Genomic DNA, 16,502 nt, shown 5'->3' on the forward strand with positions numbered 1-16,502 from the left:
TAGTATAGATCTTGCCGGTGCGTTCTTGATGTCAGATCTTTTATTCAAGTAGTGGAAAGTGAATGGTTGATATAGGGATCTTGCTGGTGCTTTGTTAGAAGAGCTTCTAAACGTTTTGTAAGCACAATTCAGTTGGTAGTTGAAAGCATAATATTATGCAAGAGTTGGAGTTCAAACTCCGAGTTTTCCACTTTTTCATATTTAAAATATGTAAACCTTAACCACTAAATTATTTGAAATAAAAAATAAGCTTCTAAACATACACATTGATGGGAGCACTCTTAAATTAAACGGGCCTTAGGACTAAGCAATCTGTTTGTTGATTTTATTTTCCTTTTGTTTTTAAGGCAATTGTTTGTTATTTTGGTGATTGCTCTTTCAACCCCCGGATAATGTATTTTGATAGACTTGAGCATATAAAAGGAGAGAGATGAGTAATCACTTTTTTTTTTTTATTTTTTTATATATCATCACACTAATCATCAGCAGAATCCCCTAATATCACACTAATCGTCCAACTTAAGTGTATATTTATAGTATCACGCTTCCTTATAAAATTTTATCATATATTACATTCAATGAGCATGAATAAGATCCCCTATTCAAAACCAAACCTCAATATCTTCATCGTGTCTAAACCAACCAAAGTGATTTAGCACCACCCCATCACATAACACAAAGTATAGTGTTAACTTTGAATATTGACATGATTATACAGTATCAGTCAATAAAATTCAATCTTAAATCATATGTTTATCCAATATAACCATCAACAAAATATGTCACTCTTGAAATTAAAGTAGTTGTTTCCATGCCACCTATTCCAAAAGATTGTAGAACATTGTACAAACATAAATGGAAGAAACATAGGTTGGAGCCTAAATTGATTGACACTATTCCCCGCCATTGCGGGAACAATATTGTTGATGTCATTTAAAAAGATAAGAATTTGTTATATTTTTTTTAAAGATATTATATTTGTTATATTTTTAGTATCATTGAAAAAGATAATTGTAGTTTTTACAATATGAAAGTGCAAAATATCTATTATCAATACCTATAATTTTAATAAAAATAAAAATAATTGTAATCAAAATTTCATAAAATCTACTATTCTTTTTGTCAAAAAAAAACTACTATTCGTAATTTATATACATTAGCGTAGTAAAAAGATGGAATAGACGAGCATGAAATACCCGGTTAAAAATAATAAGAATAAAGGGTGGAAATAAACATAACCTCAAAAACATAAAACTTCAACGATAACTAGGATGATTGATTAAATCTATTACAAAGAAAGTCTAATTAATGTTAATGTCAAAGCATATTCTAAGTAATACTCCTTTGGTTTCATTTTAAGTGCCATATGTGACAGAAAATTTTGTTCATATTTAATTGTCGTTTTCAAAGCTCAATATACATTGATTATTGATTTATGAATGTTGTAGTATGACTCAAAATTTGATGGATGAAGAATATTGTTGCTAAAAATATAAAAGATTTGTTTCAAATATATTTTGTGCTGAAAATATATTTATGGACAATAAATATATTTTTGTACCGTATGAAGGACGATTTGATGCAAATATATTTTGAAAGGTATATTTTTGATGCAAATATTCTTTCACTGAAGAAGAAAAAAAAAGAAACGTATCTTCAGTGTGATATTCGTTCCAAATTTATGAGTTATACTTTTACAATAAATATAGATCTTGTATCAGAGTAAACCTTGAGATAGAGGGGGCTAAAACAAGGGTTTAGAAATCAAATTAGGGTTTGTATAGAGTTTGCTCTTAGCAACAAACACTAGGGTTGGGTTGATTCACATTGGGAAACACTATTAGGATTGAGTCTATTGGTCACGGGAAGAGATTGGGGCTTTGGGTAGAATTAGGCGGGAGACTTATTCTTGTAACCCATTGATATCTTTTTTGTAAAGTTACTCATCATTATAGTGAAACGGAGGGCTGCTCTCTCCCCCCCAGACTAGGTCAATTTGGACCGAACTGGGTCAACAAATTTTTTTTTTTTTTTGACAAAAGGTCAACAAATTCTTTTGTGTTCTCTCTTTCTTTCTTTCGTTGTTTTCTACTTTTGTTTGTGATTATAACTTCTATACACTTTGTTTTGGTTGCTTGACTATCACTTGCTCCACACATCAAGTTTATTATTGGTGTGATTTTCATCGAATTCACAACAATGAATAATATGATAAAAGTTTTAGGGTTTAGCCATGAATCGCTAGATACAAATTATAGCATATCATCAATAACAAAAAAAAAACAAGAGATTGTGTACCTTTGAATTAGGTTGATGAAGGATAACCGTAGACAACGCCGACAACTATGAGAGGGATAACTACCCCCATTCCGTCTAGCTCTAGGTTTTCTCACCAATCTTCAAAATAATTAACCGTCTAATGGGATGACGTTTAAATAGCTAAACGGCCGAGGGCAGGGACCTCTCATTGGGCTTATCTAAATGGTCCAACCCATCACGGTCCATTTAGTAACAAAAGCCCAATCACTCAAATTCATCATATAATTAGTGCTTATCACAATATACCATAATTTATATTATGACATCAACTTATAATAATTGATTATTGTCAATCCATAATTGATTAATTAAATAATTAATCCAACAATCTCCCACTTGGATGACAATACTCAATTACTGAAAAAATAAAAAAATTCACTTGTCATAAAGAATTTTAAAAATTTAAAATTACATTTATGGTCAAAGCACTAATCATTCAAAAGAGAAGTAAGCTTTAATGCTGCAGAAATTGAATCCGATAGGGAAAACAAATCATACAGATCAAAGACTCACTTTTCTAACAAATGATGAATCTATAGTGACACGTTTGAATTAAAAAGAATATGTCACTAAAGAATAGCCCAAGCATTTTAAAAAAATGCGATAACAAAACTCCAACTAACCCAAAATAACATAGACTTAATCAAATCATCATGAGTTACAATACTCATATATATAAGTCTGTGGTTAGTGGTTCTGCCAATGAGTTTTCAATATTACAGAAGTCATATATTCACATAGGTACACGAATAGTAATTACTTATAGGGATAGCCTATTAAGAGAGTGTAATTACATATAGTCAAAAACAATAAATGTTCTACGACATTCAATTAATCCAAGTTTTATAAAAAACACGTGACTATGAAAATCCATAAAAGCAAAATAGGAAATTCAATAATCCCCAAATTGGATTAACATAGACACTTAGTTTAAAGGAAAAAAAATGTGGATTAATGTGGCCACTAGAATGTCAATAACAAAAGAACATGTATGATTATCTCAAATTATAAGTACCACAAGAACACAATATCATACTCGATAGGAGTATTGATATTATACACTGTACTTACTATTTATGACCTAAAAAATGTGGAATGTTGGTAAAACAGAAGCACAATGTATATTTGCATGCCAAGAAATTATTGTGCATATTCCAACAAAATTGACTTAAGCATCCAATTATGATGCTCACTGAGATCGATAGAATTTTAACATATATCTCAATATAATAGAATGAGACTAAAGTTTAAAGCCTCTTAAGCTATGCCATATTTTATAGTGTGCACAAGAGTATATGGCGATAACGACAATAATATTGTGTACACATTTCTCTTGATCTCACACATATATATAAACAAGAGTGAGATTTCTCATTTGAGCTCATAATATATAATATTGTGTACACACTCCCACTGATCCCACATATATATAAACAAGAGTAAGTGGGATTCTCATTAGTGATCACTGATACAAAATATTATAATAATGTAATATTCAACAGTGGGATACTCAATTAATAGTGCAAGATTATCAACATAAGTGGTTATATAATTTTAGCCAATAGAGTTTCATGAACTCAACCACATATTTTGCACATGAGCATAGCAGAATTATTAACACAAATGGTAACTCAAGAATAATATGAAACCCCATAAATACATATTTTATCAATGGCAGATATTATCAAGAATTGGGTTTCGTAGTTAACCACATATTCTGCATTTAGAATTAAGGAGAACGTAAATTTTCATTTAAGAATTTTATAACACAAGATCTCCTTTTCACAATTAAAATTCCACAGAATTTTATAAACATAGTAACCGTTATATGACAGAGTATGATGATTATATAAAAATTTATCATCATATGAGTGAGATGAGTCTTTAAAAATAGGATATAAGACTCTGTTCACAATTTTAATAACTCACTCAAAACTCAAATGCTACAATTATACTTACACAAATTTGAGAAACAATTAGGTTACAAGCAGCGGAAATACACAAGACTTATATTTTATTATTATTGAGGATATAAGAGAAAATAGTCATAAGCTTCCATAAGTATTAAAGAATAGCAATAGCATAACTAATATCCTCAATATAAGTCTCTACAAAATTTTCATATCTAAAATATGAAAACAGATAAATATATTTGTTTATGAGATATAGTTAGTTGACATGTAGAATTTTCTCACTTGTTGAAGAATGATATTTTCTCCACTTGGTGGAGAATGATAGTTAAACTATCTTACCCACAAAAGGATGATTATGTTAAGTAATGTCATACCGATAGGGTATGTCCATCACGTTATACAATACATAGCAATGATTCTCCCACTTGATAGAGAATAGACAATGATAGTTGAATTAAAAAGTCTGAAAGATATTTTAAATAAAATATTCAACTATTTCTCTATCACAAAATGATATGTTAAGTAATGTCACACCGATAGGGTATGTCCGTCACTCACATAACAAAGGGATAGTAGCAATCCAAAATATTTATATATATAAAAAATCACATTTAGGTAGAAATTTAATTCAAAATGTAATAATATTGGATTGCAAAAATTTATACAATTTTCTACATGTCTTTAATAGGGTAACTTACTTATTGTAATCTCATTCAAGAACCTTAAGGATAATAATAAGTAAGAACTATATCATCACAATGTACAATTCTTATGTCTTAAATTATATATTGATAAAGTACTCGAATTATATTTGACATAAGTATAAAAAACCAAGGTACATTGACTAATAGCAATTATATTAATAACAACACACCGATAGGGTATGACTATCACCAATATAATGCTAATCTATTTAACAAAATTCGCATAATTGTACCCACGATAGGTGAGATTACAATTATACAAATAAATAATGTTTATGCTTAAGAGAATATGATACAATAATATCATGCATAAACAATTATACTTAAATTTACCCAACTTCGGTCATATTCAAATGATAGAAAAATGTGCTTAACAATATTTTAAATTAGCACATCATAAATATGACTTTAGAATTTCTTTTATATGAAGTAGTATAATAACAAAAGTTGTTATTTGGAATAGAAGTGTGTCAAATAGTTTTCTAATTTATCCAGAAAAGAACTCTTAGAATAAAATTTTTCAATACTCCCACTATAAATTAGAAAAAACACAAATACAAAATGGAGCATTATAGTAAGAAAATAGTATATAACAACAGAGTTCTGTTTAGAATTTTCTGAAAAAGGATTTCACTTCTATATAGGATATCATAATTGCACAACAAAAGAGAAGAATGAACAAATGTTTTCATATGTGCAATAATACACGATAAGTCACAAGAGGATAAAAATAATTAAATCACGACTTACCTCGCAGTGTGTGACATTCATCCTTATGCTTAGAGCCAATGACTTTTGATGACTTAATGAGAATATCTTATAATATAGTCATCTCAAAATATTCATGAATAGAGAATAAGTCATTATAACTAAACATATATGACACTCTAATTATAATCATTATTTTTATATATGTGATCAGTTGTAAGGAATTAGGGTTGATCACAAAATCCAAAATTAGGATTGATTTCTCATACAGGGACCATTGATTTGATTTTACAGAAATTTGGCCGCTGTGTATTCCTTAATAAAAAAAAAAAACCCTTAATCAATTTTTTTTTTTTTTTTATTTAGTTGATAAATTTGAGGTCAAAAATTTGAGTTTTATGGCACGCATGATTCAAAGCAATCTCAAATGAAAGAATGATACTTTGAGACTAGATCAATAGTATAAGAATCAACAAAATAAGGATTCCGTTCTGATGATTCATATCACAAATCAATTATATAGAATTCAATCATATAATACAAAAAATAAATTGATTTGTGCAACAGAGTTCATGCGATAAGGAAGCAACATTCAAGCCGTTCAATTAACAAGGAAAGAGACGTGAACATCATATGATTTAACCAAATAGCAATAACTGTATCTAATAGGCTCTTGTATCACGAGTGTTTGATTTTATATTGTTTAGTATAAATCGACAGTGATTCAATAAGAGAGAGCAAGAGCAATGCATCCATACATTCTCGATGTTCATATTCAAGCAGCCATAAATTGTATCTAATTGGCTCTGATACCAATTGATAAAAGTTTTAGGGTTTAGCCATGAATCGCTAGATACAAATTATAGCATATCATCAATAACAAAAAAAAAACAAGAGATTGTGTACTTTGAATTAGGTTGATGAAGGATAACCGTAGACAACGCCGACAACTATGAGAGGGATAACTACCCCCATTCCGTCTAGCTCTAGGTTTTCTCACCAATCTTCAGAATAATTAACCGTCTAATGGGATGACGTTTAAATAGCTAAACGGCCGAGGGCAGGGACCTCTCATTGGGCTTATCTAAATGGTCCAACCCATCACGGTCCATTTAGTAACAAAAGCCCAATCACTCAAATTCATCATATAATTAGTGCTTATCACAATAGACCATAATTTATATTATGACGTCAACTTATAATAATTGATTATTGTCAATCCATAATTGATTAATTAAATAATTAATCCAACATAATACTCTTACTTATTTATTGTAGAGGGAAAAATAGATAAATAAAATTATACATGATTGAATGTAATAAAGGTAAAATATAAATAATAGTATCAAAAGTAACAAGATTCATCGGGCGCCTTTCCCTTAAAAAAATATTTACAAAACGACACTTAAAGAAAAGTTAACAGTTTCGAATAAAAATAAATTTACATTTAATGTTAAACCTTGTAAGGAATTATATACTATTATGTATAATAATTTATAAGAAAAAAATGGAGAATGAGAATTTTTAACTAAAGCGACATTAATGATTATTTTACAAACGCACTTCAAGAAATTCAAACCCATTACACTGTGGTTATATGACTAAACTCTTACCACTAAGATAGCATGTCAAGTGTAATCTATTACATCCGGTCCTATTTATAAGAGAAATTTGGGTCAACAAAAGTTGAAGTGTTTGGTTAAAAATTGAGGAAGATACATTAACTTTTGTTGACCCAAATATCTCTTATACATAAGACCGTATGTGAAATATAATAACTAATCTTATCATCGAGCTAACGTCTCAATGGTAAATTTATAACGACCAAAAACTTATTTGACTCTTAATTTTTTACTCATAATAAAAGTTTTAAGTCTCTTTCACATAACCGTTAAGAAGAAGTATCATTCACATAATTTTAAATTTTTCTTTATTAGTAAAGATAGATATGGACACTTCGCAAATTCATATTCAAATCAAAACTTATGAATAAAAACTCCACACACAAAAATTAATAAAGATAGATATGGACACTTGGCAAATTCATATTCAAATCAAAAGGTGTGTTTGGTTTACAAAACAGTAAGTATTTGACAGAACAGTACAAGACAGAACAGCACAACACAAGGCAGAACAGCACAGGACAAATTTTTTATGGCAATGAGTAATTTTATGTTTTATACGATTTTTGGGGGACAAAATGCTATTTTGGTATTTTATACAACTTGTACGTGGGACAAAAAGTTGTGTTGTGGTTTGGTGAGGGACAAAAATTTGAGTTTTTGTCCTGTCCTTTGCCTCCAGTTTGTCCTGTACCTGAAACAGTTTTACAAATCAAACACTGGACAACTAGAGTTGTTATGTCCTATCCTTCATTTTTTAGCAAATCAAACGCACCCTATAGATAAAGACTCTACACACAAAAAAAAATTGATGTAGATAAAATATTGATTTGATTCACATTATTTTAATTGCAAGAAACACAAGAAAGTTACATCTTAGATGTGTTGTTTGCATCCATTAAATTAACACTATTCCAAAGCCAACATGCATTGAACGACCTTGTTTCTGTCAAGTATTCATATATTTTCCAATTGCAAGTTTTGCAATCATCTCGTTTATATTCGTAAATGTTGAAATAATGAAGGTAGGGGCTTCCTGACCAAGTGAAGCTACAAAAGAACGTAGTTTGCCATGGAATCAATTTGGGCTTGAATGAAAACATGTACTCCCTCCGTCCCTTAATGTAGACACCCATTGCCTTTTTCACATTTCTTAAAAAATGTTGTCAGGGTAATTAATGTGTCTGTTTTGTGTATTAATATTACCAAATTGTCCTTTGTTTGTACTCCCTCTGTTCCTTTTTATAAGAAGAGAAACCAAAAATCATCAAAACCAAGACAATCATTAGCTTTTGCAATTTCTTGAATGTTTTTACAAATATACCCTCATAAAACTTTGTGAAGTATTAAATATACCCACTATTATTAAAAAGACAAGCATTAAATGAGGGTTAGAAAAGTCTTTTAAACAATAAATGTACCTCAAAAGTTGTAGCTTTTTCTTATAAATTGGACCAAATTTTTTTTTGAAAATTTTCTTATAAATAGGACCGGAGGGAGTATATGAATTAAATTTGACTTTTCATATTTCAAGACAAGTTAAGAGTATTAATTATGGGTATGTTTAGGAAAAAAATAATAAATGCATCTAGTAATTTGAAAATGGGTTTACATTTAGAGACAAATATAAAGTCAAATGAGGGCTTAGATATAGGAACGGAGGGAGTAATTTCCTAGAAACTCGAGTGTGTGAAATCCAAGATCGTCAACTTTAGATTTGCAACGAAGAGTGATATTTGCAGGGGTTGCACCTAACACTACGTTATTGAACACTACACCCTCCGGTCACAAATATAAGCAAAAATTCACTTTTAAGGTTCATTCAATAAATGATGTATGTGGACTATTAATAGTCCACATACATATTGAATGAACCTTAAAAGTGAATTTTTGCTTATATTTAGTCCATACATCATTTATTGAATGAACCTTAAAAGTGAATTTTTGCTTATATTTGTGACCGGAGGATGTACGTTATTGATGATTGTAACCGTTACTTTACCCAAAAAAAAAAAAAAACAACTGTCTCTCTAGCTGCAATAGCAAGTATTACAATTAGCAATATTGAGAATTTCAAGGTTATTGAATTTTGATTTGCCATAGCAAGATGCACAATACCTGCAAGGCATCTACCAATCTTAATTTATTGAACTCTAAATAGCCTAGCCCAACTTCTTTCCAATTTAAAAAAGTTTTAGGGTATAGGGTATTAAAATTTTATTTAAATATTATTAAATGTTTATATGCATATAAGGTATTGAAAAAATATTTTATTAATTTTTTTTTACAGTTCATTACATATTTAATTTATTAATTTTATTTATATATTAATTTCACCATTCATCACATATAAGGTATGATTAACTTTTTCTTAAAAAAAGGCATGACTCATATTTTTTATGATATGTACCTAATAAAGTTTTTTGATTTTTTGACCAAAATAAATGTTCTTGATGATAATGCTCTTTGTGCTGATTATGATTCAAATTTTCAAAAGAGTATGTTTAAGCACAATAAAATAAAATTATTTATTATAATATATTATTAGTGGTATATATCCATTAAAATAAATCAATTTTTGATATACTTCGACTTTAAAAGGGAAAGAATAATATATATATATATATATATATATATATATATATATATATATATATATATATATATATATATATAGAGAGAGAGAGAGAGTCAGGATCCGTTGACACCAAATCTCATCCATTAAATTGGTTTAATCCAGAGGCTATTAATTATTCATTTAAAAGTGCACGGTGGCATCAAATTTATTTTCCACACCTAATTAGTAACTTTTTTTTTTCTTCTCATCCTTTCTCTTGCCCTCTTGCCAAATACCATTATTCACTTAAAATGGTTTCTTGATTGTACCAAAAAAAAAATCGTTTCTTCTCCGAGATCTTAAATTCTACACAACCAATTCCTTATTCACTTCAACCAAATATAATAACTGTTGATTCTTGTATGCACTGATCATTGGTTACTTTCTCAATTTATGTCAAAGGGTTTTTGAATGATTTCCAACAATGGGTTTTTGAATGATTTCCAACAATTCAAATTGATTCATGAACTCAATTTACACACCTATGATTTGCGATCAATTTCAAAAAAATTACAGAAATTAGGTTTTAACAAAAGGGGGATATGTTTGCATAAAGTTTGTGATCCATATGGGAGGAATTAACCAATGGGGAATCAAGGTGAGGAAATGATACGGATGATTGGATTTGGAGGAGAAAACCAAATTTTCATTCTCTTTCAAATTGGGTTTTACTAATTTTGTGAACAAAAAAACAATAATTTGAGTTTCAATGGGAAAAAAAAAGTATAGAATGGAAAAGGATTTGCTAATTAATACTCACATGATTTAATTCCAAAAACTATTATTAGCCATTGATTAGAAAAGATAGACGGGTGCGATTTGGTGTCAACGAATTCGTTGACACCTGGTGTCAACGGATCCTGACTCATATATATATATATATATATATATATATATATATATTGGTCACCAAAAAAAAATGTTAATCTTTTTGTCAAGATTTCATATGTTAATTAAATATTGTATAATATTGGTAAGACTAAAATCTGTAATTAATTTTGAATTAAATTCACCGCAGACACTACTTTAAAGAAATGTTAAAAACTTATTGTTTATCTTTTGATATATTATACTTGAAAACAATAAAAATTAATTAAATATTGTATAATATTGGTAAGACTAAAATCTGTAATTAATTTTGAATTAAATTCAACGCACACACTACTTTAAAGAAATGTTAAGAACTTATTGTTTATCTTTTGATATATTATACTTGAAAACAATAAAAACATTATAAGGCTTTAGAATTTTATTATTAAATATGAAGAGAACCTATCACTATATAAGGATATTGATTTGCACTTGTAAATATATTTTATATTGGCAATCATTCAATCACAGCCATTGGATTTGTACACTTGAGGTGCTAGCTTAACGGTAAGAGTTTAGCCTTGTGGTCTCAAGGTAAATAATTGAAATCTTCCGGAGACAACTGTAAATGGTCATTACCGTCAATTTAATTAATAAAAATATTAATTGACTCATGATTACATGTTTAACTTTAATTATATAATATTGGCGTTTGGAGTGGTACTCCGTGCTCGACTGTCTTCTTTTTTTGTTGCGCTAATGCATGTAAAATATAGGCAATATTTTTATGAAATTTTAATTTTTAATAAAATTATAGATAGATAGATGGTTGTTAGTTTCAAGTTGTAATAAATCATGTTTATCTTTTACCAACAATATGACAAATATAATATAAGTTTTTATCTTTTTAATAACATTAACAATATAGCATTGTTGTTGAACCAATATGGATTTTAGAACAATGTCTTTAAGGTTTTGTTTATAACAATGTATAAAAGAACAATTGGGTTCTGAAACACTATGCTCTAAACGATGTGCTCTAACCGAAGCAAAACTGTTTATGTACCCAAGACGAAGCTCTGATATGAACATGGTCAACAAAATATCAAAGCTCTGATCAAGTATGCATCAAGTTATGAAGACAAGCTATGTTCTGAAGACGAAGCTCTAAAGGATGAAGTAAACAGTCAACACTCTGAAGAACATCTGACCGGTTTTGTCTTCTGTTGAAGAAACATCATTATCCATGTTCAGTATTAAGTTTTGTTCTTGATGAATTAAATGAAGAAACATTGTAGAAATAGACAAAGTTTTTCCAAGACAAATTGGATGCAACAGATCATTCTAAAGTATTGTCCAACCAAATTATCTCTTATAGGCAAAACTTTCAGATTTAAAGATAGCTCTTGATGCGCTGGCAATCTCTTCAAACAACGACTCTATTCAAATATCCTATAAAAAGACCATGAGCGTTTGAAGAAAGTTAAAGAACTATACATTTTCAATTATGCTAAAACTCTTATCAAATTTCAAGCACAAAAATACTTAGAAATTTCTTACAAACTTTCATCTTATAATTTCTTAAGTGTTTATTATTCATTTGAGCTTTGTAAATTCTCTTTAGTTACCATGTGTAGTTAAACCCTAATTGGATAGAATTTGAAGCTGAACCTCTATTTGCTTATTGGATCAATTTTATTCAAGTATTGTATTAAGTAATTTTTTGTAAAAGTATTAATTCTTTCACTGGCCCTAAGGAGTGTGAGAAACCTAGGGATACTGATTGAACTTAGAAATAGGTGGAGTATTTAGATGATAATTTATTCTTTTCCCTTGGTAAGGTAGATGACATAGGACTGTCCGTTTTTAGAACTACTAAAGTAAGAGAGGGTATGTAATGTACTTTTAAGATTCACAAAAGAAGTTGGAGTCTTTAGAGGATAATCTAAGAATCTCAATTCGGTTGTGTTTCAATTACCTCTGCGAGAGTAAGGTCACACTCTAAATCCTTACGATAGTTATACTGATTACCAGGGCTGACAACCCTTCCATATAACATATATAACCTTATAAGTGATCAGCATATGCAACTTGACAGCTGGATGGACTATAATCCCAAGAACTCACCACTTAGATATAAACCTTATCTTATAAATGATAATTGATTGTCTTTAACCTAACAAGGAAATATAGGGGATTTACAAAATCCTTAGGTTGATTGTCTGCAATCAACCTGGTTATTAAACCACGAATGTTTTGCACAATCAAAACAAACTTGCAAACTCCCCCCAATTTACTTGCTTTATTTATTTATTGTTTTAAATAAGTAACACTAGTTGTTGAGTTGAAACGACAATCCATGGGGAGACAATCTTATTTATCAATTTATTACTTGAAGTGCCTGGTTATAAATTAAGGAAGATAGTTGATTCAAATACCTCTTATATATAGGACCGGATGGAATGTATAATAACTAATTTTATCATCGAGCTAACATCTCAATGGTAAATTTATAAGGACCAAAAACATATTTGACTCTTAATTTTTTACTCATATTTAAAGTTTTAAGTCTCTTTCACATAACCATTAAGAAAAAGTATCCTTCGCATAATTTTAACTTTTTCTGTATTAATACAGATAGATATGGACACTTCACATTTTCATTTTCAAACCATCTTTATGGATAAATATTCTCCTGAAAGATACAGATGGAGATAGATTATTTGATTTGATTTGCATTATTTCAATTGCAAGAAACACAAGAAAATTATATCTTGGATGTGCTGTTCTTTTTATTAAGGTTATAAATTTTTTTTTATTAAGACTTGGATGTGTTGTTTGCATCCATTATTTTAACACTACTCCAAGACGAACACACATCAAACGATCCTGTTTCCTTCAAATACTTACAGCCACCATATTTTTTTATTTTCCACATGCATTTTTTGCAGTCATCTCGTTTATAATCGTAAATGTCAAAATAATGAAGGTAAGGGCTTCCTGACCAAGTAAAGCTACAAAAGAATAACGTAGTTTCCCAGGGAATCAATACTGGCTTAAATGAAAACATGTAATTTCCTCCAAACTCGAGTGTGTGAAATCCAAGATCGTTATCTTTAGATTTGCAATGAAGAGTGATACTTGTAGGGGTTGAAACCGGCACTACATCATTGATAATTGTAACCGTTACTTTACCCCAAAAATAAGCAAGCGTCTCTCTAGCTGCAAAAGCAATTATTGCAATTAGGAATATTGAGAGTTTTACGTTAATTGAGTTTTGATTTGCCATAGCTAGATGCACAATACCTGCAAGGCATATATCAATCTGAATTTATAGAGCTCTAAATAGCCTAGCCCAACTCCTTTTCAATTTAAGAGTAATTGTAATTTAATATTTTATTTTTGTATTAATGAACATTTAGAGATAATAACTAAAAAATATTGATATTTCTTTAATATTGTGAAATGAAAAAAAAATTGAGGATGAGGGAAATTAATACCATTGTATAAAGAGAACATCAGTGTTAGCCACCGCTAACTATTTTAGTTTTGTTGAAGCAAAATCTCTTTTAAATGTTTTAAGGATGACAAACATATATATTTAATCAAATTCATCTTGTTATTTACTAATCAATTTTGTGAGAAATGTTTCATAAGAAAGCTTTCAAGAACAATCTTTGACCATAAGCATCTTCATGGCATTCATGCAAAAACAGAAGATTGGACTTTATGTTAAATGGCTTTTGCATCATCGAGATCAAGAAATTAATGAAATGAGAAGAAACTAATTGTCTTAACAAAAGAAGAAAAAAAAATCTTATGACTTGATATGTATAAGACAAATACCACTTATGAGCCATAAAAGCTTTCTTGATCCATTAAGGAAAATGACTCATAAAAAGAAAATTTCTCTTATCCATCTGACATAGAAATGATATCATAGTGTGACATCATTAAAGTCACTTCTCAATAGTTGTTGTACGCAAACAAGAAGCTGGCAAAACGCATGGCCTTCTCTTTGTGCGAGCTGAAATCTCAAGAACGTTCTGGACCAAGTCAAGAGCATTCTGCAAGTGCATTTTTTCATGCATTTCCATCAAACAAAAGTTTGGAAAGCAAATCACATTCAAAATGAAGCAAGGTCAGCTCGCTTATGAAGTGGGGAACAAGTTTTTAAGCTTCTATAAATAGAAGAAGGCATTGAAGTCTCAAACCAAGAGTTTGCAAAACAAATCAATTATCTCTCAAGTGCAAATATCATTCTCTCACAAGCTTTTCACAAAAACAAATAAGTTCTTGCTCTCTCATTATATTTTGGATCATAATCTTTTGAGTTTGTTTTGTAATTATAATCTCAAACAAGTGTTGAGAAATCGTGATCCACAAAATCCTTCATCATACAAATTGTATTGTAATTCTCACGTCTATTTGTCATAATAGTTTGGGAAAGAAGTGTAGAAGTCTGCTGAGGTTGATAATACAGGGTGTAACGAACTGATCTGGTGTGTTCAAGAACATATAGTGCTAGTAAGAAGTTTTTGTTAGCAGGATAATATAGTGGATAATCTCATATGAAGTGTAACATCTAGGAAGATGTTTGATACTAGAGACTGAGATAAATTCAACTAAAATAGAAATAAAATGAATCTGATAAAATTTGACTCCTTTTCGAACCTTTAAAACAACAACTTCATAAAAATAATAATCAAATCATACAACGAAAAACAACGTTCTAGTCTATGACTCTGACTGTGATCCGGTAACAAAGAAGCTCTACATTGAATTGCTGACGAGTAGTCCAGACATACTATTCAACTTTCTAATGTCAAGTTAAACCTGAAAACATCACCCCAAACATAGTGAGCCAAAAGACTCAGTAACATAGAATATAAAATAAATTGTGATGTTCTCAGCCATGCCTGGTGCGCTAGTCATGGAGAAAAACCCTCTCATTAATATTACTATATATATATATATATATATATATATTCTTATACATATTAACCATATTAACCTAAAACTAACCACTATAATAAATCACATAATGAAATAAGTTACGAACAATTGGGGAAGAGAAGAGTAACTGACTAAGCTTTGGGTTTAAATCTCTTGAGGTAACATATATAGTCTTAACCTAAACTCTAAAACCTCTCTACAGTGTACTTAGGGTTATTAAAATTGATTTATGATTTATGAATATTTCTTCTCTATTCTTGCTTGCATGTTAGAAAATTAGACTTGTAAGTATTGATCTATTTTATAAATCCTGTTACATATACATACATACATATATATATATATATATATATATATATATATATATATATATATATATATATATATATAGAATTAGTATTATAGTTATTATTATATGTTTCATGATAAACTATATATAATTGATGGGAATGAGATAATTAGTTGTTATTAGATAATTATATGCGATATAGCGGATTGTGAGCGATGAAATACGGTTATTTTCTGCATAAAAAACATGGTGACGTTGCTGAGTTAAATTGGGTATAGAATGAGCTATTGGAATCAATTTTGAGTGAAACCAATTAGATTGGAAAGCTTACTTCTACTACTTTGATACTGTGAAGTCTTGTAATTTTATATTGATTGTGTGATTTTATGAATTGAGCTGTTCGGTTTTACAAATTACATTGCGTCAGTTAGCTTAATAACTCTATATCTTGAGCTAGGGAACTAGTTTCTGAGTAGGATCAGTTGCGTTTGAAAAAGGACATGTAATAGTTTGTGTATATTAATTTTTGTAATTTTCTCATGTACCTAAATGTCTCGGTAACTC

The sequence above is a fragment of the Medicago sativa genome, chromosome 6 (genome assembly GCF_051527215.1).
Source record: "Medicago sativa cultivar Bolivia chromosome 6, Bolivia_mono, whole genome shotgun sequence".
NCBI classification, from domain to species: domain Eukaryota; kingdom Viridiplantae; phylum Streptophyta; class Magnoliopsida; order Fabales; family Fabaceae; genus Medicago; species Medicago sativa.